The sequence below is a fragment of the Cupressus sempervirens genome, chromosome 2 (assembly GCF_028749045.1).
Source record: "Cupressus sempervirens isolate cs-2001-9-10 chromosome 2, ASM2874904v1, whole genome shotgun sequence".
NCBI lineage: Eukaryota > Viridiplantae > Streptophyta > Pinopsida > Cupressales > Cupressaceae > Cupressus > Cupressus sempervirens.
Window position 1 is genome coordinate 661,348,606 of NC_143119.1, and position 24,921 is coordinate 661,373,526.

General features: G+C 32.7%; 1 pseudogene; it reads left to right on the top strand.

The window, feature by feature from the left end:
* The window catches only part of LOC149575101 (protein CTR9 homolog), a 133,849-nt pseudogene that overhangs the window by 99,690 nt on the left and 9,238 nt on the right, over positions 1-24,921 (top strand).

The window sequence follows — 24,921 nt, forward strand, 5'->3', positions numbered from 1 at the left end:
TAGTCTACAGTTCACACCGAGCATTTAGTGGTTACCTTATAAATTTTGCAAGTAAACAATTGATACTGAGCATTCCTTTGGAAACTAAGCATATGGGTAGTTCAGCAGTATTTACCAAGTTCATAGTAGTTATCATGTAGAACAATGGTTGCCGAGCAGAATAGTGTTCTCCAAGCAGTTAGTGGTTACCGAGCAGAACAATGTTCCCCAAGCAGTCAGTGCTCACTGAGTCATCAGAAGAACTTAGTGTTTACCAAGTGATCAATGTAAGCAAAGAACTTAGTGTTTATCGAGTGACCAAGGTAAAAAAAGGAATCAGTGATTACTGAGTAAACAAGGAAAATGAAGGAATCAGTGTTTACCAAGTGAAGAAGGTTATCAATGGATTCAATTTTTACCGAGTGACACAATATTCACTGAGTCACCAATGGTTACCGAGTTCCAAGCTACTTAGAATGATTAGTATGGACCATGCCTCTACTCTTACCAAGTGCATGATGATGCAGTGTATTGTAGTAGATGCCGAGTATCAGAAGGTCACCGAGTTAGTTTGTGGAACCCGAGTTTTCTACCAATTGGCCAACTCAGTAATGCTTGTTCACTTGTGTTTGGCCGACCTTTCTAGTGTAAATATTGGAATGGTATATATCATTTGAAATGATGAGATGTTGAATATCATTGGTTGTGTTATGTTGCAATAATTTGAGAAGAGGGAAAGTGAATCACTAGTAGAACAGAGGAATATAGCAAGGTCAACATTTATACAGAAAAGATGTATCCATCACATCAGGTGAGCAAAGCACAAAGGATCTTATCAGCAATCAGTTGTAATCAGATCCACTGCTTCATCCTAATAGGTGAGTCAGTTTGCTAAATCCTTTAACAAGGTAGACTTGACAGTCTTTTGTAAATCTCCTAACAAAGTGCATACTTTATTGTATGTTTGTAAATCCTTTAACAAGGTGGATCTAGCAATCCTACTTGCTCCTAACAGGGTAGATCATCAGAAGTGATCATTTTAAGCCTTAATCGACCAACTTTATACTGCAGTATTGAAGTTTTGTGGGTATCATCCCCACCCCAATTTTACTTTCTAATTGGAAGGTTTCTAGGTCACCAAATCAGTGTGTGCATGTGTTATAAATGTTTTCATGCATACAGTAGATTAGATGGATGAATGGTAAAAATATTATTATGCAGAATTGAATTAAAGTTTTAGAGTGACTGATTCACCCCTCCCCTCTTAATAACCTTGTTAGTCTGGATTATTTCCAACACCTTGTTGCCTTCTTTGGCTTTTGCACTTTCTATTCTGCCTTCCTCTTCTTTCTAGTTCCTTAGGTTCTTCCTTAGCTTCCTCTTCATCATTACCTTGGCCTTCACATAGTACTTGTGTTAATTGTAGAGGCCCTTTACCTTCTTCCTCTTCGTCTTCTCCATCACCAAATTGTTTCTTCAATTTCTCCATTAGTTTTCTCTTCTTCCTTTCAATGGTGGAAGTTTGCAAGTTTATAGTAATTATTTCCTTTGCTTCCTCATACTTTTCAAAACCCTTAGAATCCTTGTCTATGTCTCCTACCAGTAAAATAGTGATGGCTATAGATGCTTCATGAACATTAACCTTATAAGATAGGTGTTTGAGCCATCTTACCCTTGGAATAGTTGCATGCACATAAGTGTAGTCGACATCTACTAGAAAACAAACATCATTATAATGTTTCTTCAATAGAGATATATGAATTCTTGATCTTTTCTTCATAGAATTCTTAAAATTTTCAAAATATCTAGTCATAACTAAATCAAATTAGTTCTCACCTAATTGCTCAATGAACTCCCATATCTACTGAGTAATAGAATGATCAATCTTTCATACTACTTTTCCAAATGTAGAAATTTTTTTTTATACATAGAAGAATATGAAAATAAGTAATGAGTCAAACTTACATTGTGAATTCTTGGTTTTCCTAGTAGCTTCAATATTTTCTGATCATTTATGAAGCTATGACTTGACTAGGTCCTAGATGTGATCTTTTTTAACAATTTTGTAACCTAGGTCAATGGCATTGCATGACACATTGTTGAGTTGGCTAGACTAGTAGAATCTATGTGCTATTAATGTATTACAAATACAATAATAGGTTCTTTGATTGTATCAATTTACATTCCTCCTCTTGTTCCATATTGCTCATGTATTCTTCCCAATATCTTATTTTGCACCACTCCTTATAATCTTGGGTCTATCTAGGGTAGGATACCCTATTACCCTATGAATGATTAATTTGGTAATTGTGATAGGACCATCTTCTAACCATAATTGGTTGTCATAAATTTAGCTCAAGATAATTTTGATCCATTCTATTTTGAATACTTGGGGGAAATCTAGGGCATGTGTTAAATCTTTTTGCTCTAGAATTTTGTTCTCCTCCTTCAATATTCCATTCTCACATAACCCCTGGTAGGATTCCCTAATCTCTAGGTTTCCCACTTCACCTAATTTTCACATATAACAACATCATATATCATGAATCTCCTATTCCCTTTTTAGATTCCTAGCTTCTTCATTTAGGGCACCATTCTTTTCCACTAGGTCTACAATTGCTGCATCAAATTCTCTAGAGCCCTTGTCTTCAAATAGTTCTATACTATCTTCTTCTTGATATTGAGTGTCTTTTAGCTGAATGACTAGATCCTTTCTTCTCTTTAATGATTGTTGTAATTCATCTCTTTCATCCTTCAATTAATGTAGGAAAACTTGTATTTCAATCTTTTGGTTCTCAATAGTCTTTCCCAATTTGTAGCCTTCCAGATCCAAGATCTTGTCCCTTAAGATGTCAAAATTTTCTTTCAAGAGAACTGAGCTCTAATGCAAATTGTTAGAAATATAAATGGGAAAGTAAGTTCTGAGAGAGGGGGGGTGGGGGGGAGTGAATCAATACTTAAAATTTTTGTGAATTAGTACTTCAAATTTTTAAACATTTCACCATCATCCATCTCATAACTTAAACATGTAAACTAAAATATGTAAGCACGTATCACATCCATAACATAATGTAAATCAACATATAACACAATAGGTTTTGGTTACATATAAGCTCTCCAAGGAGAAGGTAAAACTGGGGTGGGGATGACATCCACAAATCTTCATTGCCATAGTAATAAAGTGTGGCCAATTATGACTAAAAATTTTTGATCATAAACTATGATCTACCCTATGAGAGGTCTACATTATTAAAGGCTTACAAATATTGTTAGGTCTTACCTTGACTAAAGAATTTAAACTCACAATTGAGTAACCACTCTATTAAGAGATTTGCAAAATCTTGTTAATACTACTCTGTTAAGAGATTTACATTGTATCATCTATCAAAATGATTTAGTGCCAATCCTTTGATTAGTACCTCTCTACTAGATGTCAAATCTCCTCTTTCTAATTTGTATCTTGATCATTCTAATTTGATGTATCTTCTTTGACCTTTGACTACTTTCTTTTACAACTAGTTCTATAATGGTTAACCTTCAATTAAGCATCTTCTCTATGCTTTTTTTTGCACATGATACTCTCCTTAGTATCTCTCTTTGTCCTTCTTTCATAGTGTCAATCTTCCTTACTCAATGAGAATTAGATAATCAAGTTATAATCAAGTTCTCATATAATTACTATCCCTAAGGGAATGGTGTGGCTGAGTCCACAATAAGAAATTGGTTATAGTAATAAAGAAATTATTTAAGGAGAACCCAAATGATTGGAACACTCAGCTGAAATATACATTATGGATGGACCAAGTTAGGATTAAAAATGCTTTGGGGACATCTCCATATTTACTCATCTATAGACAAGAACCAATGTTCCCACTCAATCTAAGAATTCTAGTGTTGAAATTTATGAAGGGATATGCTGAAGAAACTGATAGAGTATAGATCAAATGAATGAAGCTCTTGGAATTGGATGAAACACTAGTAAATTTAGGGCTAAATTGCGATGTGAAAAGGTCTCAATTTTGACAATAGTAGGTTGCTAAAGCCACCAAAATTGTTGTCAGAAAAATTTGGCCAGTTTCCCACCACATTCATTGTGAGTCACAATTTTGACTTCATAAACGTGAACTTATCGACACAAATTTCATCAATTTCTCTAGCCAACCTGAACTGTTATTTTCTCATTTGCGAGCACAAGTTGTCTCAATTCTGACGTAAACCTACCCAATTTTGCATCTGAATTTTGACCACAAACCCTTAGTTATCTATGCCAGTGCCATACTCGTGACATAAAATTTTCTAGTTTGGTGTCGCAATTGAGACGAAGATATGTCACAATTGAGACCAAGATATGTTGCAACTGAGATGCACTATCCCATTATTTTTTGAAAGCTTTGCTCTCATAGGAGCGTTCAAAACTGCACAAAACTTGATTATAAAGCGTACTTTCTTGATGCATGAGAGTCAAGGTATCATGCACATTTCTATCTCCACACCATTGTTTCGTTCGTCAAATGATTTATTTTATACAAAACTATGAGAAGGAGGAAGAAATGTGCATGATATCCTATTTCCACCGAGCAATTCTACTTTACAACTCAAATTTTGTGGAGTTTAGAAGGCTCCTATGAGAGCAAAGCCTTTGCAATAATTGGCACAACATCTAAATTTTGGTTCCTAGAAGGAAGAATAAAATTAGGAAATAATTATTTATCAGGATTGAAATCCAATAATTTCATCTATTTTTTAAACAGATAAACGTGACAAAAAAACTTACAGTCCCAATCACATCATCATAAGAGCGCATATATAACTATAACTATAACTGTCTAAAACCAACATAATTTACAAATATCCACAATTCAAATACTATCCCTTGATGTTTTCTTTAACAATGCCTTAGGGCATTCAATTAGAAACTTCAAAATTAATGCTATCAAGTTAGATGTTGTTTCATAGCCACCAAGGATAAGGTCCATAATAAGATTCAATATCTCTTCATCCAAAAGATTTGTAGTTTTGATGAGTGAATCTAGAAAATCTCCACTCTCATCATCATTTCCATTTCTCCTTTGGTTTATAATAACTCTTAGAGTAGCATGAAATTCTGGACCTTGACATGCATGAAACAAGAACATTCTAATCACAATCTAATCCAAAAAATTGAAAGTATTAGCGTGGATTGTGGAAATCTAATAGATCTCATAAGAACATTCATTATAACACTTCACTGACCTTGCAAATTGAAAAACATTGATAATTTAATGCATTTAAATCCACACCAAGCTTGCTAATTGAAAAACATTGATTTGACCTAATGCATTTAACACTCTAAAAAGAGCATTTGCACATTACCTTGAGAGCTTTTGTATAATCTGTACCAAGGATGTTGAGAGGAAATGCAACTAGCCCATTCATGAATGTCATTAAATCGCTAAAAATTTGAGATGATTGTAGACTCCCTGGCATTAAACTTACTAGCTGCTTCAGCATTAGATTGAGTGTAAACTACATTAAGCAACAAAGGTTACATTTCTTAAAATTATAATATTGGAATTTAGAAATAAATAGAAATATTCTACTTAATATTAAAGGTTAAAATGATTATAAATTATAATCTTAATATCAGAATATAACTAGTAGTTTTTGAGAGAATTTTATTGATGCATGTTTTATTAGTAGTCATTCATAAAAATTCATCTCTTATGAGAATAAATGGTACATTTAGTGGACACATTATTCAGAAATTTGATAGATTAGGTATTGGGCTTTTTTGGGGGAGATCACCAATCTGAATACAACTCTAATAAAAGCATGTGTAACTATAGAGTTCCTTAAGATTAAGCCCACTAATTACATATAGGTCTATAGATGTTGATAGTGGAAGGGGTTAGTCCATGTTTCAATAATCTTGCATTCCTTCTGTGAGGCCTTACTGGTACTAGGCAAGTAAAGACAATTGTGCTTGTGTATTGAGTGTACTGATAACAATTGTTAGAAGAAAATGTATTGAATATTAGAAAAATATGTATTGTACACACCTTGTTATAGTGAACTATTGTTGAGACCTATAGTATTAGTTATAGTGAACTATTGTTGAGACAACCTAAAATAATTATCTAATATTAGAAAAATATGTATTGTACAGACTTTTGAAATAATTATAGTGAACTATTTTTGAGACCTATAGTGGTCTTTTGTTGACATTAATAAAATTATCTTATCTTATCTATGTAATCACTTTTTTATTGGAACAAGATTAAGTAATTATCCAATATAACTTGTATGCCCACTAATTACATATAGATCCATAGATGTTGATAATGGAAAGAGATAGCCCATGTTTCATCAATCTTGCACTCCTTGCTCACCTAATCTAATTGAAAGAGTTGTGAGGCTCTATTGAAACTATTGTTGAAACAACCTAAAGTAATTATCTAACATCACCTCTATGTAATCATTCTTTTATTAGAACAACAATATGTAATTCTCCAAGATAACTTCTAAATGACTATTTTTTAATCTTTGTACACATACAAATCATCCTGCATTATTCCTCTAAATTCAATGTACCTATCATACCTAAAGTAAGGTCAAGTTTATTTTCTAAGATAGTCAAATAATTGTTATATTCAAAAATCACCCGATCAAAAACTCATTTTGATTAATAAAAAAAAATGTCTATTCATCATATTTTCATGTGGTGGAGGTCAGGTTTACAATTGCTATTAATCTAGATGCTATCTACATAGGGCATGGAAGAATTAGTTTAAAATGTAGATAAGACCAACTACCCCTAAAAGTGATGAATGAGATATTGTGAAATAAAGATAGCAACATGTGTAGAATACTATTGAAATAGTTAGGAAAAATCTCAACAAGAAAAACATTAATTGTCTATATTGTAATCTATGTTTGAAATAGTAAGAGCTTAAGCATAGCTTGTTTATTTATTTCTTCACTCAGGATGAGGCATTGAAGTGTCTAATTTGGCCATTCCAAAGCTTGGTGAATCAGTCATTTTTCTTGAACTCTAGTGTTGTTCATAGTGTGGAAAATACTCAAGAGCACTAGTGACCTTTAAAGCACCTGATCAGATCAATGGGTCAGCAATTTTTTGATTTTCCATTCATACTCTTGCACAAATTCATATCATTGATCTTCTTTTGTTAAGGAATTGTGTTTTAGCTTTATTTTTCTCTTCCCTTGCAACCCACCAATTTTTTTTTTCAATTCACTTCTATGAATGAAATGTACTCTATTTTGGTTTTCTTTTGTTAAGGAATTGTGTTTTAGCTTCATTTCTTGCTCCCCTGCAACCCCACAAATTTTGTTCTTCAAATCACTTCGACCAATGAAATGGACTCTATTTTAGTTTTTTGTGTAAAGTCAGATACTTTTGGAAGGTATGAGAAATTGTTATCCAATTTTTCTAATGTCTAGGATGCACCAATATACAATTAACTTTTATACACCAAATTTATACGTGGGTGCTTCCTATTTCAATAAATGACCCACTCTTCCTACCCATCTCAAATATTATAATGTGAGAAAATGCCAAAAACTCACCTTGGTTGAGTGACTTGTCCACCCTTATGATTCCCTCCACTGCTAAAAGAACTAAAATATATCAAAAAATTAAGTGTTAGTGAAACTACTTGAACAAATGAAAGGAAAAAGTTAACAAATTTTGTACAATCTAAGGGATTTATTGTGAATTAAGTAGACTTCAAGATCATTTGATTTCTAACATATGATAATAGATCACACTATTGAAACATTGATATAAAAAGCATACAATATATTGAAAAATAACAACAAAAAGCATTACATATTGTAAAAACAATAATATGTACCAGAGATGCAAGGGGTGAGGACGTCATCTCCTATAACCATACATGTCCCCATAAGGGCTAGTATTAACAAACATCTCTTGGCAAAGTTACTTTGTTCAAGAGCTTCCTTTATCCTAATGGCTCTGTTGGGCTGTCTACCTACAACTTCAAGTGTATATGAGGAGGGTTTCATGTCTTCTTCCTGGTGATTGGGTATCATGCTGACATTTGCATGGAAGCAAATCAAAGAATAAAGAGAAAACATTCCACCTGCAAAAGAAATCGTCCCTTTAAACTTAGAACACATGTTTTCACATCAAAAAGATCAAACTTTGACCTAAAAACAAAGTGAAACTAGAGCTATTATAATCTTACCATCTCCATTATCATTGGCCCACAATACAATGAAGATGTATTTGATGAGGGGCAAAAGAGTGAGAGAATATATGATCAAAGATAAAGCCCCAAGAACCTCATCAAGATGTTTGATGCCATTAGGAAAAGTACTCGCATACACATAAAGTGGTGATGTTCCTATGTCCCCATAAACTGCAACAATACTCTGAAATGCCAATTACACAATTGCAGCCATGCTCAACATCTGAGAAACACCACAATCACAAACATCATCAGAAAATATCCAAAATCATGTTGCTCTAATGAATAATTTCCTTATGTGACAGCTGTGATGAGGAGATACCCATTTAGTAGCATAGTTGGTGTTCTACCTGGTAACAACCATAATAGCACTATTTAGTGGGAAAAGCTTCAAGACACAACTCTCTTCATCCAATCTCTGCTGCCTAAAATCTATACTGAGCTACTTTCTGCATGCAGTGTTACTAAAGAAACTAATTCATTTTTGTATAGCTGCAAGTTATTTGATTCCATTAGTCCTTGTTCCAAAAAAAATTTATCCATTAATAGGTTGGGGGATTTATTTACTGGGTTCTCTGTCCCTTCTTCTTGTCATGATGAACAAATTCCATATCCATGTTTTGGCTGTTATTACTATCTGGATTGTAGTGTTTGGAGCACTGCTTTTCATGGTGTTTCCTCTTTACAACGATGGAATAGTATGGGCAATATCGATGCCAGCCTATGCCTTCTTTTCTACTCCATTTTTATGGAATTCATTGGTGAAGCTAATGAAACATTTAGTCACATGTTTTGAAGACTGTGCTTCATTATTCTTAAGATCTAATTACAAACAATCTCATCTTTCCAAACTATCTTGAATGCCAGAGCTTGAGGCATATCTTCTATTGTTTTGACTGGCAGAAGTCACCTCCCCTTTTTGGAGTCTAAACTTGTGATATAAAACATGGCAACACATTTTGATTCACATCCGACCATGTTAATTTTTTATTTAGCATGGTTAGATGAGCAGTTGTACTTTAATCAATATATAATCGGTAAAATATGTCAAGTGTTGGAAATGATTGAAATAATCATAAGAAAAGTTGTTGGAATAATATATGGAACTGGTAAAGAATGTCCTCAATAATTTTTTTTCATTGATGTCAAACTTGCTACTTGCAAGAATGACAATTGCTTTAATGATCCAAATACTATCAATTAGTTGATTGTCAAGGTGGAGGCAATCAATAAGATGTAACTAGAACACCTAGAGAAAGGTTGAAGTTATGATGTTGTAATGAAGTACAAGGATTAGCTAAGCCATTGATGAAAAAGTGTATTTGATGACATACTATAAGATACAAAGAATGGGCACACTAAAACATATCAAAGATTTAAGGTTTTAGCTAAGTCTTTTGTAAAGCTCAAACTAAGATCATTAGAGAGAAGGAGCCGAGAAAGCTAGTAAGAGCCGAGAAAATTCCTAGTTAATGTCAAGAAGACTTCAAATGCTGAGTAAACTTCAGATGCCGAGTGACACAGAGTTAATTAAGTGCTGAGTAGAATCAAGTGTCGAGCATAACCAAGTGCCAAGTAGGTATAGGTGTTGAGTAACACAGAAGTGTCGAGCACCAGTAACTCAATAATGCCAAGTTGCTGCACTATTTTGGAAATCAAAGATTCGCCAGATCTAAGCTGACAAGGTTGTTATCTAGAAATTTGAAAATTTAAAAGGAAGATAAGAATGATGAGCTGGTGGCACAGAACACCATGTAGAACATTTTTTTAAGGATCCAACTGGCGAAGTTTCTAGAAGAAAACAAGATATAGTTTAGATACATTGTATCCTACCTAATCCATTTTGAAACCCTAAAATTAGAGAGGGAGAATTGAGTGGCAAAGGAAAATCAGACTTCTATTTAAGAAGACATAAGTTAATAAAAAGAAAGAGAGAGAGAGAGGTGGTCAAGCATAAAAAGCATGAAGTGCTGAAGAATGTGCTAAGGAGAAGAAAGAACAGGAACACTATTTGGAAAGACAACCAAAAGGATGATTGCATTGGTAGAATGAGTAAGAAGACTCAAAGAGGAAAAAGCTTGAGAGGAAGACAAGAAGTCAGAGCTGAAGTGATTGAAGCCAAGCATAAGGATTGAATTGAAAGTGTGATCTAAAATCTGCAAAGTATGTTGTAAGTCATATCAGATCAAAAGACCATTATCGTTACTTTCTAGCAATTGTAATAGTAAGTTTAAATCCTATGGAATTAGGTTGGTTTAATAGCCATTAGATAAATCCTTTAACCGAGTGAAATTCCAAGTGAATGTTCTAAAGACCTTTAACCAGGCCCATTCCTAACAGTTTGGTGAAATCCTCTAACAAGGTCACATTTAATAGTGTGTTGTAAGCCTTTAACAAGGTAGGCTTTTAACAGGGCATCACTTCAAAAGAGTGAAAATCAAGTAGCATGTTACTGGTGGTTTTTCCCAAATTGGGTTTCCATGTAAATCATTGTGTCATGTGTTGATCTTGAATGTTTTATCTTTGCATATTGATTTACTGTAACTTGCTTATATGATTGATTTAAGTTTGGATAGATAAAAGGTGTATGGATTCATTAAAAGTAGTAAAAGGGCATTAATAGGGCATTTGGACCTTGGATAACTAATTCAACCCCCCCCCCCCCCCCCCCACTCTCAGTTATTCTAAGGAATTCTAACAGTCAAGCTGATTTCAAACCAACAAATTGTTATCCATACACTCTAAAATAGTTGAAATCGCAAACTTGATTATGGAATCAACTATGCGCATTTTACAACAAAACCTATTACATAGTACCAAATATGAGGTAAGTTTTACTTTTTCAAAATTAAATACCTCTGATAGATTCCTATATATCTGGCATATATCAATGACTAGTCTATGAGTAGTTGTAATTTTATTTTGATTAAACCCCTAATATTGGTTTGAATGTGGTATTTTCATAGACCACTATATAAAAATAAATTGTGTACATCTGAACATAATATTAGTTTTATTTTAAGTACACAATTTAGCATACATCTTATGCCACCATTTTGTGTGAACAATCCATTTTTCTTATATGTCTTTTTGGTAGTTTCTAAGAGTTGAATGTTGCAAATGATTCCTATGATAAACTTGGATTATCCTGGCTCTTTATTGATAGCACTGTTGTGAAGGTTACTGTCAATCCCAAGAGCTACACTTCTATAGCTCCCTATTCTTTTCTTCTTAGACTGATTTTAATGCCAGGCTCCATTGTACAAGATTGTACAATATTTACTCTATGAGTCTGCATTAAATGTAAGACTCCATTGTAGTTATAAACCATTATGTGCAATTCTAGTATAGCTATAAACTTGCCAGAAAAGCTCTCTTTTTATCATCTTAATAGTCATTTGAATACTTCCATAAAATATTCAGTTTTCAAATTTCAATTCTAAACTTCTATATTTCCATGAAATCTCTTGCCAAGATGTGGAGAGTTTGTTTTGGTAGTGGCCTGTTACAAATTTCAATATAATCCTTTTGTGTGATGTGGAGATAGCTAACTTCCCCTTATCTTCACACCAAAATATCTTATGCCGGCGATGCCTCTTTAACAAGACTTGATGTACATTTTACCCTGTTGCCCTAAATAATTGATAATTAAGACAACCCACTTTGTTTCATGTAAAACAAATAGAAAATTTTTCTTTCCACAAGCCTTCCCAGCCAAGCGTTTCCAGCCACAAAATGAATATCCAAATAAGATGCAGTGCTTCAATTTGTCTCTCTCTATATATATATTTCATAGAAATTATTTTTATCAGTGATCATTACAAGTAGAATATTTTGTTTAATTTTTTAAAGACTTATCCATCCATTACCTGCGGTGATATTGGGTTCTTAAATATAGTTTCACAAACAAAGGAGACATGACAGATAATGATCATGGCGACCCTACTAGAAATAGGAGATGAACTTTCAAAACAATTTTTTTAATGTTAAAAGACATTAGATCTTAAAGAACTATTTTGAAATTAAATGTTTTAATAAATGGATTAATAACATTTTGATTGGTTATTTTAGAGATTAACTAGAGCTTTCCGAGAGGACTAAGAGAGCTAGTTCATGTCATACTATACTGCAAATAGTGAAGAGCATATTATTCCTTTTATGGCATAAGAAGTTATGATATTCTTGATTTCAATAGAGTTCACCTATTAGAATATTAGGCTTAAACTTTCTACTACCACTTTACGTTACAATCCAACTCTTTCATGAGAACTAAGTTAAAGATGCATCTATTTTATAATCCTCCTCCTTCTATATGAGAACTAGGTCAAAGACGTTGCATCTATTTCAATGAACAAATCTCTTACTAAAATTATGGTTGCACAATTTAACTTTTGGTATAGGCTATCCTTCAAGAATCCTTGACTTTACCAACCATCATGGGCTTTCAAAGGGATTCCCCCATGTAATAATAATAATATACATAATACAATGTATTTCAATTCAAAGAAATTAATGAGAGGAAGTAATTTTACCAGTTAGCAAACTTTGCAGTTCAAACCTACCATTACTACACTCCCTCTCCCTCTCCCTCTCTAGAGATCCTTGCAATTACCATAACCGATTGTAGTAGAGAACAAGATTATAATATAGTAAAAATATAAATGTATTAGAGTATTACTACTTCCAGCCTAACAACAATACAACAAATATATGCATAAACTATGATTGACATGAGAAAGCTTATACTAGTATTGATAAGCTAGAAAACCTAGTAGGATCTTGCTTACCATAGAAACAAAAAGATTTGGGGTGAGTATTCTTTGGTAACTCATCCTCTAAAAGACCCCTCTAAAGGAAAGCACAAATTGGAAGTCTAAAAAACATACCTTTTTAGCCTCCTTAGAGAAAAGTATGTCCTGTTAATGGTTCCATTGATCAAAGACATAGAGTGCATGTCACTCAATATCTTCTAAAAAAATGACACTTTTCTTAGCAGTATTGATCATATTAACTGCCAGAGATCACATTCTCTTGTGTGCATCACCCATAGTGATGAGCACAGAAAACTCACCAAGAATACTATTTACTGACTTGGGATAGCTACTCTGAAATAACTGATCCTCATTCTGCAGAACATACAAACTAAAATCAAAATCACAAGATATAATTGTGGGCTGTCCAAACACATGCGACACAAAAATCTTGCCAAACCTACCAAAAACACCACATTTTTAAAAACTCTATAACCCAAATCATCCTGGCATAGATAATCATTTATAATAAAACAGAGTGTAATGAAATAATTTGTACAAAATGAAGAAGATAAGAAGATGCTACCAAATATTAGCGGTGAGTAATAAGACATTTTAGGATGACAAACTTTTAATATCTCATACTTTTCAATATGTTGATCATATAAGCTTTACTATTTGAATTCAAGAGTTGTCTCTAAAAATCTAATTTTGAAGTTTCTAACTAAATGCCCTAAGGCATTAGATAAGTTAGTAAAGCAAACCCAATTTTTTGTTCTTTTTTATGACAAACAAGAGATCTCAAAATCTTTTTCCAATATTGACTGTATAGTTCTAATCTTTCAAAACATCTGTTTGAGAAAAAATGTTTTTATGAAAGTTATAAATCGTACAAAATCATAAGTTTGGTTAATGTGTTGAATTCTATAAAACTCTTCAACACTTTTTTCCCTCTCGCTTTCCTTTTCATAATCTCTATAAGGATCAAAGATTATAGTGCAATATGAATAATGTTTTTGATATTTATGATTAATCCAAAATGAAATAGCCATGGAAATTGAAAAAAAATATATCGCCTGAAAGCATGGCCGAATGTGTTGCTTTCTGGTGTCACAAAACTGCCATCTAAAACTAAGTCATTAAGAGTGTCTTCAACAACCAGCTTGTCATTATGAATGCTGGTTTCATCTCCAAGAAGGGGCTCTGCAATATAATGTAAAGATTAAAGAAAGGAAGTAAAAATAGGGGAAAAAAAAACACCTTGGGTTTCAAGAACAAATCTAGAAAGAATGTTGTGAATGCACAAAGAGTTTGTCTGACCTGCTACAGTAATTTTCATGGTTTTTAATACGTACACCCCTTATTGCTTGTCACATCCTGCAAGACAACAACTTTGTTCATGAAGTAACTTTTTTATTATTTTCTCAACATTCTTATGAAAATTTAATTGTATGAGGAGGGACTATCATTTCTTATTTTTGAATTTGACTATCCTTAAACTATTGAATTTGACTAAGGAAAGTACAATTTCACACCATTTTCCATGTTGATGTTGAGATACAGACCTGTGCAATCCAATCTCCCAAGGAATAGACAGCACCACGTATCACCATCTTTGCCAAAATAGGATTTTTCATAAAGTGATGTTAGAATAGTTACTAAAATGGTCATAAATTATGTTGTTATAGTAAAACAATACTTTAACTTAAGAGAAAAAAACTATACAATATTAAAACATGATATCGTGCTTTAAAAACTAAAAAGGTACCTGTAACGAAGAACTTAATTTTGATGTGCCAATTGGTTGTCACTATTAACTATAAGCTTATCTTTAAAGTTTGAACTTCACTTGGTTTCAAGAATAGTTAAATATTCTCTACTTAACAGGGCCAACCAAGTGAAGGTGGAAGCTCATTTATGCCCCCCACCCCCCCCCCCCCCCCCCCCCCCCAACATAACTCTAAATTCCCCATTAACATTTAATAACATTCAATTCATCCATTTTTGAAATAGAAAATTCAATCATTATAATCACATGATAACATTCATTAACACATAAAATTCATAAAAACACAACATTCATGAATATATTCAAGAGTGAGTCATTCATGAATAATCATATCTTTTTTGCTTTCTTGCCGTTTCTTTTTTTCATAAAATTTCTAAGAGGAATATCAATGTCCCCGTCATCCCCATTAACATTTAATAACATTCAATTCATCCATTTTTAAAATATAACATTCAATCATTATAATCACATGATAACATTCATTAACACATAAAATTCATAAATACACAACATTCATGAATAATTCATTAACACAAAATTCATTAACATGCAACATTCAAGAGTAAGTCATTCATGAATAATTCATTAACACATTATTCATTAACAATATTCAAGAGTAAGTCATTCATGAATAATCATGTCTTTTTTTCTTTCTTGCCGTTTCTTTTTTTCATATAATTTCTAAGAGGAATATCAATGTCCTCGTCAGGATCCCCCTCCTCTATTGGTTCTAACACATGTCTCCTCCTTATCCATTTAGGAACATTATGAGGCCGTTGCACCAAAGGGGGGTCCGCTGCAATAACAAGTACTTCATGAGGTTAAATTCCTACCATTTTATATTAGTGAATTACGAGTTTTTATTTAAGTAAAAGAACTATAAATCAAAAAATTAATTTAAAAGAAAGAAACATAGATTTTATTTACCTGAATGTGCCACATGATCTACCTACTGATCAGTCTGAGAACATTCTCTGGTAATTGTTCAACATGACATGATTCTATATCCTCAACACAAAAAGATTACACCAAGTTCAATTAAAGATGTTAAATTGTATTAATAATTACATAATTAGTTTTAAATAACAAATGAGCACCTCCATTGACAGTACGATGCACATTAGGGGCTTCATGATGCTATGTATGATCTATGTCAGGATTAACAAGCTGCATTGCAATGTCATGTACATTATTATCAAATAAATTGTTGCTCAAGTATTCAATTTCTAATATATTTTTTGGCATATTTACCTATGCACATGATGTAGGAGACTGCTCGGTTGGGGCAATGGAAGCTTGCCATAGGCATTCAGCCACCATTGCATAGCCTACCTTGAAGGCAATTTTTTTCTGTTCCTCTATGGCCTCCAAATTAAAATCAGTGCCCTGCATTTTTTTATTAATTAATAAAATTATTTTCATTTTATAAATAATTTTTCTTTGCAATTAATTTATTGCTACTTACAACTTGTGCTTTGATTTTCGAATATCCCTGAGAGCCAAGTCTGTGCTGCCCAACCTTTTCCAGCCTCGCCTTTGTTGCCTTTGATGTGTCCTACAACCTATGAAAAGTTTGAAATATGTTAGATGATATAGATATAAAGATCAGTACTAAATAGTGGATTATTATATATTGGTATGAAGGTTTTAGCATAAAGTAGCATGTTCCACCAAAAATATGAAAAAGGGGAAGAAAGTATAGCATCATACCTTTAATTGACATGTGTAATCATGCTATTTATCCATGGAGTTCATGATATTTATCATACTAGAGTCTAGACATGTTCTTCTTTGCATCGCCATTTATTGAAATTGTCTAAGTTTTAATGCATTTATTTTTTGTACTTTTGAAGGTATTCTCATTTGGTTACTAATGTTGTATATTGTGATGCAAATTGCAATTGAGACTGCATCATTCTCCAATATGTTGGCTTTACAGGTGTCCATCTTGGATGGACAATTGTTCTTGATGAGCTTCAATTCTCTGATGGATTCCCTGTTGTAAATGATTTCAATCGTATCATGTGTACTTGTTTCAATGGTGCATCTAATATTACACAAGGTAGTGGATTAGCTTGCCTTTCTCTAGAAGGGTTAAAGGTAAGAAGTGCTCTTCAAAATGGTTGTTTTGACAGATATGTAATATCCAGGTTTCTGTTGTGTCATATTTTATCATTTTCAAGTTATGTTTTTTGATAAGAGACATTGATAAGGTAGCAAAAGGAAAATAAAGCACTCATTGATAATTTACCTTATCTATTCTTTATCAATGATTAATTAACTTACCTAATTCGTATGAATCATACTTGTTCTTGCTGATATGAAAAGAAAAAACAATATGTCAAAAAAGAGTCATTGATAAGGTAGCTATTGTCAAATTTTCTTTGACCTTTCCTTTGTTGGATTGAGATTTCTTATTATAAGAAAGCATGGTTTTGGTCACAGAGATCTGCAAAGTTGTAGGGAAGTTTATTTGAGACTAAAATAATGATCGTTCACTTTAACTTGCATTAGTGCTAAAATCTTTCATATGATGATTATTAATGTGGTATGCTCAATTTTATTGTAGGCCATGCATGGAGTTGTTGAATTTTATAAAGAGAATACTAGAATCATTGTGGAATTATTTACTTCACTTGGGTTTGATGTCTTTGGAGGAAAAAATGTGCCATATGTATGGGTTTGATTTCCTGGTCAAAATTCATGGGATAGTTTTACTGAGATCCTTGAGAAAGCACATATAGTTACAACTCCAGGAAGTGGGTTTGGACCTGCAGGTGAAGGTTTTATAAGGGTGAGTCCCTTTGGTCATAGAGAGAACATATTAGAAGCTTCATTTGTCAATATATCTTCATTTGTCAATATATCTTATGTAGGATTTATGCCTAGATTGAGATTGAGATTTATAAGCAATTGTGTCAGCATATGAATTACATACCTTTCATATTTACAATAACAAAATTTAAATAAAAAACTTGAGGATTATGCATGGTAGTATGTTGGAGAAATAACTCCTATTTTAGGGATTTTGACAAAACAACATAGTGAAAAATATTGAATTCAAAAGGATGAGAATGTGAAGGAACAAGAGGTGCAGGTGAAGGTTCAAATCACATGAAAAGTCATTTGTACACACTGTGAATTTTGTTGTACATTATGTTGTATTTTAAGAGTGCTTGCCCAAGGCAGATGTGTTAGGCTTGGTACTTTGTCTCTTTACTTCATTGATGTATGTGTTTGAATTAGTCTACACACAAATAATTAACATTTTACCAAAGCTGAAACGCCTTTTGTGAGCTTGCAAAGAGCTAAGGAATGGAAGAGAAATATTGGAAGCAGAGTGATATTAGGAAAAATCTGTTAATGAGTTTCCATCTTTAGAGTTTCCACAGGAGAAAAATTAGGGTTCCCTAAAAAGGATAATCTATTGGTTGGGTATAGACACATAATCCATGTGATCAAAGCTTCAGCAGCAACAGAAAATACTAAAAAAGAAGAATGGATTTTAGATGTGGTGGAAACGCTCAGCTTTAAATTCTTTAGGATTCTTAGACTACATTGTTATCTGAAGATAGAGATTAGATTTTGTGATGCTTCACACTTAAATCTGATGTATAGTGTATATGCACTTCTTTTTTGATATGCAACAAAGCACAAAATGGAATTGATGACAGTATAAAATAACAATCACTAATGACAACATTATATATTGTTATCATAGTTAACAGAATACTATAGAATATGGGATTTGATATCTTCAATAATGGATTTTATCAAGATTTACATGCAGATTAAGTGCAAATTTGATGCACACATGACCCAAAAGAAAATAGGGGATAGGAAAGTCAAGATAGTGAGCAATTATTGTAAAATAAAAGGAAAGTCAACAAGTATAGTGGTCAAGGCGTTGCCTATTTTTATGACTCAAAATCTAACATGGTACATCATATCACAAGATTCAGTTGTCACAACTTTGAGTAGGAATTTCTTAGTTGAATTCGAGTTTGAGTTCAGCGAAGATAAAATTTGAGAAAAGAACCCATAGGAGACATAGGCTCTAAAATTTGTCACTAAATATGAATAAAGGGCTTCAGTTTGTCAATATATCTTATGTAGGATTTATGCCCAGATTGAGATTGAGATTTATAAGCAATTGTGTCAGCATATGAATTACATACCTTTCATCAATAGATAGATTAAATTGAGCTAGTTGAAATTGTTGATACTGAAGTTGAACCCTAAATTTGCTCATTAATGTACTATTAGTTAATACTATTGCATACCTTTTTGGATTTATTGGTGTACTTTCTTTTGGATGTTTCCCTTTCTCCTTTGCATGCAAAATGAACTCATTCTAGTCCCTCACTGAAACAAAGGGAGGATGCTCGTACTTTAGGTTTAGGATGAGGCTCTTTCTATATGTGTCCCTCACAACCTTAAGATGTCTGGCAGCTTTTTCTAACAAATTCTTATGATCAAAAATATTACTACCAAACTCATGCTCTATATCTTTGATGAGCTCATCTTTTAATTTTTGAGATTGGTAGTTCCACCTTTTAAGAAAAAACACAAAATTGTTAGATATAGCTAGTATAAGAAAAGACCTGAATGAAAGAAAAATGTTGCACGAATTAATGATATGAAAAAAAATAGTGGGATAAAATTAGTTCAGTTATGATGTACAGAAACCTAGTACGTATGGTGGGCCCAAATCTTCACAGTGTGAGGTCATAAAGCCTCCTATAGAATGTATCATTTCCTACAAAAATGTCATGGGATAATTAATAGTAAAAACCATTAAAATGAATCATATGAAAGAAGACTCCCACTTTTGGTTCCCTGTAGAAAAATTGGTTAGTATCTTCTACTAAAAGCATGAAATTGCAATGTACCAAATTACTAAACTAGAGAATTACTGGTATAGACAAAAGGTCATTGATAATTTAGATGATCCTACCAAACCCCTAATAAAAATGAATTCCAAAATAATTAAACAACTTGCACAATACGACACACTAAAAAAGGTCATGAGGCATCACTCCACATCAAAAGCCCTTGCATTCACCACTTCCTATCATGTTTACATCTTGCAAGAAAATCCTTATTACAATATAAAAATAATTATTTAAAGTACCTAGAATCTTAGGACATTTCAAAGGCATTAATTCATTATCATCAATCAATAACGATGTCTCCATAGATCTCGTGCTAGAAACACGGGTAGCTCTAGGAAATGAAAGTGAATTATCACCAATGGATGCACTATGATCCGCATTTGGTGGCATACCAGATGGTGCATCTCCTACCACAAAAAAAATAATACACTATGTGATGCATCCCAAGATTAAAGTACATATTATCAACTAATAATTAACACAAAACCAAATATAGAACAGCAAGGATTTACCAGTTAGATGTCCCCTTGTTGTCGACATTGCAGTCAGCAATCTCATATGGGCATCCGTCAACCTCATAGGAGTCTCCTACACTAGATGACTTGAACAATACATTGTTAGCAAAGACATTCTAAAATAATAAAAGTAAGAGTTAAGAAGTTTTGAATGTTCGAAATAAAAAATTCCTTCTAACTTTTCAACTAAAAGATTATTTTACCAGTGGCAGTTGAAGATCTGCTACTACCGACCTCACCGTGTTGTCCTTGACTAGGTTGTGGATCAATTGCCAAAAATTCCTATATAACAAGAATTTAGTAGTTAAATTTTCTTACAACTCTTTAAAAAAATTTCATCAATAAAGTATTTTTGCACATATTACATATTTTACTTCACAACATAAAATATTATAAAATATAAATCTTTATTGAACTTTTGTTATAACTAAATATTCATTGGAGCTTACTTCACAATGCTGAGCTTGCGCTTTCAAATCTGATAGCTTCTTCATCATCTCCCCAGGTTCCATATTTGCCTCATCCAAAATTTTCATTGCTTCTATATTAATTTTTCTAATTTTTTTCTTCAACATTTTTATGAAATTGGGAGTATCAGCAATATCCTCATCAAAATGCATAGCTAGTGGCTCAGTGCTTACTACTGCTTCTTTACTCTTATCCTAAACATCAAATTGTGAGAGGAATATCAGTAAAACTATCATAAAAACTCAAAAACCATAAATAAAATAATGTAATAATATAACATTTTTCAACTATCTAATTTGTACAATTTCAAAAAAGTTTACCCTTGCTGAAGAAGGGGTGGGAGTAGCATCCTGGTGACCTCTATCATCTATCGGATCCATATCGTACTATCACAAAGATTAAACAAAAAAAAATTAGCTAACTAAAAGCAATAGACAGCAAAAAAAAACTTATTAACAAAATGGTAAATAGTACTTATAGCCCTCATGATAGTAACTTTGTTTGTATCTATGCGATTTAAATGGTAATCAATTAGCAATTCTTCCCCTTCATTTATTGATTTTATTGCACAAACAAAAACTTCATTCCCCTCGCGTGCCTCAAATATGCAATTGGGTTGCTTACTAGTTGAAGAAGGCCACGTGATATTTATAAAACCAACAATATTACCTATTACTTTTGGTCTCCCATCAATGTACATAGCAAATCTTTTACTTTGATCATTTTCTTTCTGTTGTATATAATTAGTTGATATCCCATACCTACGCATACTTCTTTTTATATCAAACAATCCGCATCCAATCATTGTAATTGTAACTTGGACCGACATACTTGAATAATTTGACAACTTTGTTGTAACATACCTTTATCCCATCCATGAAAAATAGGCCCAAACCATGTAATGAGGATGGAGCAATGCGATATATCCTCTCATTAACAAAAAAATTTGTGTTAATTGGAGGTAGGTCATTGGGTATCCATTCTTTCTCAATGTGGGAGTATCGAAAGGGTACCTTGACGTCACCTTTGGTCTCATCATCATAAGAACATGACTCCCCATTAGTAAGGAAAAATTGCATACGTTTATCAAATTTTTTTCTATTCTTTTGACCTCTAGTTGATCTCCCTCTTTTAGCCATACTACATGTAGAGCTTTCATCTACCATTTCCTCATTTCCCTCATTCAATGTAGATAGATCTAACAAGTACCTATTTGGTGGGTCTTACAATCCATCAAATGGAAAGTGAAAGTGACATATATAAAATGTAGTAAGTTGAAAGTGATTATACAATTATATTTCTATAATTATATTTCTATACGAACCTTCTTTGTCTATATATACATTATATGATTATATAATATGTCTATTTATAACATACGTGCTCAATGATAAACAAGAAGAATATAAGAAAATTATGTCTATTTATTGACTTATACCTATTGATCCATGTCACTATGCAGAATCCATGCCAAACAGGTCAAATCTCTTGTAGTTAATTGACTATTTGCAAAAAGGGTGACAATCAGACACAATATAAACATTGGTAATTATAAATAACATATGTTGTAATCATTAGAAATGAACACAATTAATATGTTATCAAATTTCCTGAATATGTTAATCATTTACCTTAAGTTAGCTAAAAATTACATGATACACATTTGCTACAAATAACTTAGAAGACAACATGACCAGTAGGCAACATCGCAAACATGAACAAATTTCCCTTATATATGGAATGCAAGATCATCAACAAAAGGGGTGACGATGTACTTGTAGTCAATTGACTATTTGCAAAAAAGGGTCATAATCAGACACAACATAAACATTGGTAACTATAAATAACATATGTTGTAATCATTAGAAATGAACACAATAAATATGTAATCAAATTTCTTGCATATGTTAATCATTTGTCTTAAGTTCGCTAAAAATTACATGATACGTGTATGCTACAAATAACTTAGAAGATGACATGAACAATATGCAACATCATAAACATGGACAAATTTACCTTATAAATGGAATGCAATATCATCAACAGAAGGGGTGACGACATTTGTAGTCATTGATTATCTTCTTCTTCTTCATCATCATCATCATCGCCATCATTTCCATCATCATCACCATCATCATTGCCATCATCACCATCATCATCGCCATCATCAACATCGCCATCATCATCATCATCACCATCATCATCATCATCATCACCATCACCACCATCATCATCACCATCATCTGCTTCTTCATCATCTTCAATATCTTCTTTTTCCATAACATTATACTTTATCGGCCGTCCTCTTAGATCATGTCTAACAAAAAATGACCAACCCTATTTATTTGGAACCTCTGAGTAAAACACTTGATCACATTGGCTTGAAAGAACATAGGGCTCATCTCCAACTAGCTCAAATGACCTTGTATTGATAATTGTAAATCCATTATCATGTTGAATAACCGTTCTATCTGGATCATTTTGATTTAGTCATAACCTGTACCATTTGACAATGAATAGAACTACTTTGAAGCTGTTAAATTCACACTCAATTATATCATCCAAGATGCCATAGTATTGATTTTGAGATTGTTGAGGATGTATGTCATTTCTAGATGATATATTAGTGACCTCGAAAACTGCAATTATCCTAGAATCACAAGTTTTCTTTGTGTCATCCAACCTTTTTATCTAGAATTTGTGGCCATGATAGTACATAGCTTTGTGGTGCTTGACCTCCAATTTTTAAAGTGTGTGTAAATTATTTTCATCCTGAGTTGATACGAAACATACGTCAAGTTATGATCATTAATAAATTTCTACGTACCTCTCCACCTCTTAAACCCTTTACTAGATCAACTACCCTCAGCATAAAATTGGAATCTCCATTACGATGAGCTTTTGTAACCAATGAAGCAACACCTTCCCATGTTAATGAGCAACCATTTTGTTGACATTTTTCAATCCATTCCATCATCCAATCAAGATTGTTTACAATATACAGATGTATTGCATCCCACTCTTGACCACTTGTTTCAAAAAAATACACCAATTAAAAATAACATATATTGAAGATTTATATGAATTAATTAACTACAATAACATCTTAGATTTACCTCTCACTTTCCTTGATCTAACTTTTCCCATCAAGTACTCCCCTTTGAATTTGTTAATTGAGTTGGGATCCCAAATACGATCTACATAGATGTTTGCTGCAAAATTAGGAAGATATTCAGTAATGTACACCATGGTCTAGTATACCATATATCCCTCCACCATAGAACCCTCGGGATGTGCTCTCTATCAAACCAAGCCTTTCAAAAATTTCAAGTGCCTCTCAACCATCCAAATTGACCTAGTTGGTACAGGTCCACACAATTCAATCTCCTCAACTTGATGTATGAGGCAGTGTTCTTATGCATTGAAAAAACTTGGAGGTAGACACTTTTGCATTTTACACATCAGAAAGGAATTTTTCTCTTCCAATATTTTATATCTTCTTTATTGATTTCTTTAGATGACAACCACCTCATGTATTTTCCAAGATCATATATAACCTATTTGACATTGTTGGCAAAGTGGTGTGGGAGAGATAGAGGTAGAATGTACTGCAATATTTGTAAAATGATCTTGTCAATATTTTATTAAAGAATGCAATTGAAACTACATGCAGTATATAGATATATAGTGAATACAAAATAACATGAATTACCTTAATAAATGTATTCCAATCGTGTGTTTTCAACCCTAGCCCAAATTCACTTTTATTCGATATGACATTGTTTATGTTTGCAGAAAATCTTGTGGGAAATCGTATTTTTTTTTATGACTTCTTTTATAGCATTGCTCTGCTACTTTGACAATAACCAACTAAGGGCACTTGTATCAATCCAGTCTCCATTGTTATTTGGTCGAATACCATTTTTCATTGCATGGTTGGATTCTTCAATGTCACTACAAGTTTTGACAATTTGATCTTTGTCACGCCTTCCATTAAAGATTTTCCATAATGTCTCTGCTATATTCTTTCCAATATACATAGGATCAAACAAATGCACAATTGGGAGTTTCTTGTAGTACGGCAACCTAGTAAATTGCGTAGGATAAATTTTTAGTCCTTTTGGAAGTTGGAAATTGATGTCTTGACGACCTTCACAACCATCAATCACATCATTAGTAAACAAAACACAATATCAAAATATAAATTTGAAACAAAAATCATCAAATGGAATGAAATTACCTCGACAATTTATTTTATTGTATGCCAACTTCCATAGGTGAGGTGCCATTCTCTGTGGCTTTGACGTAGTCTCT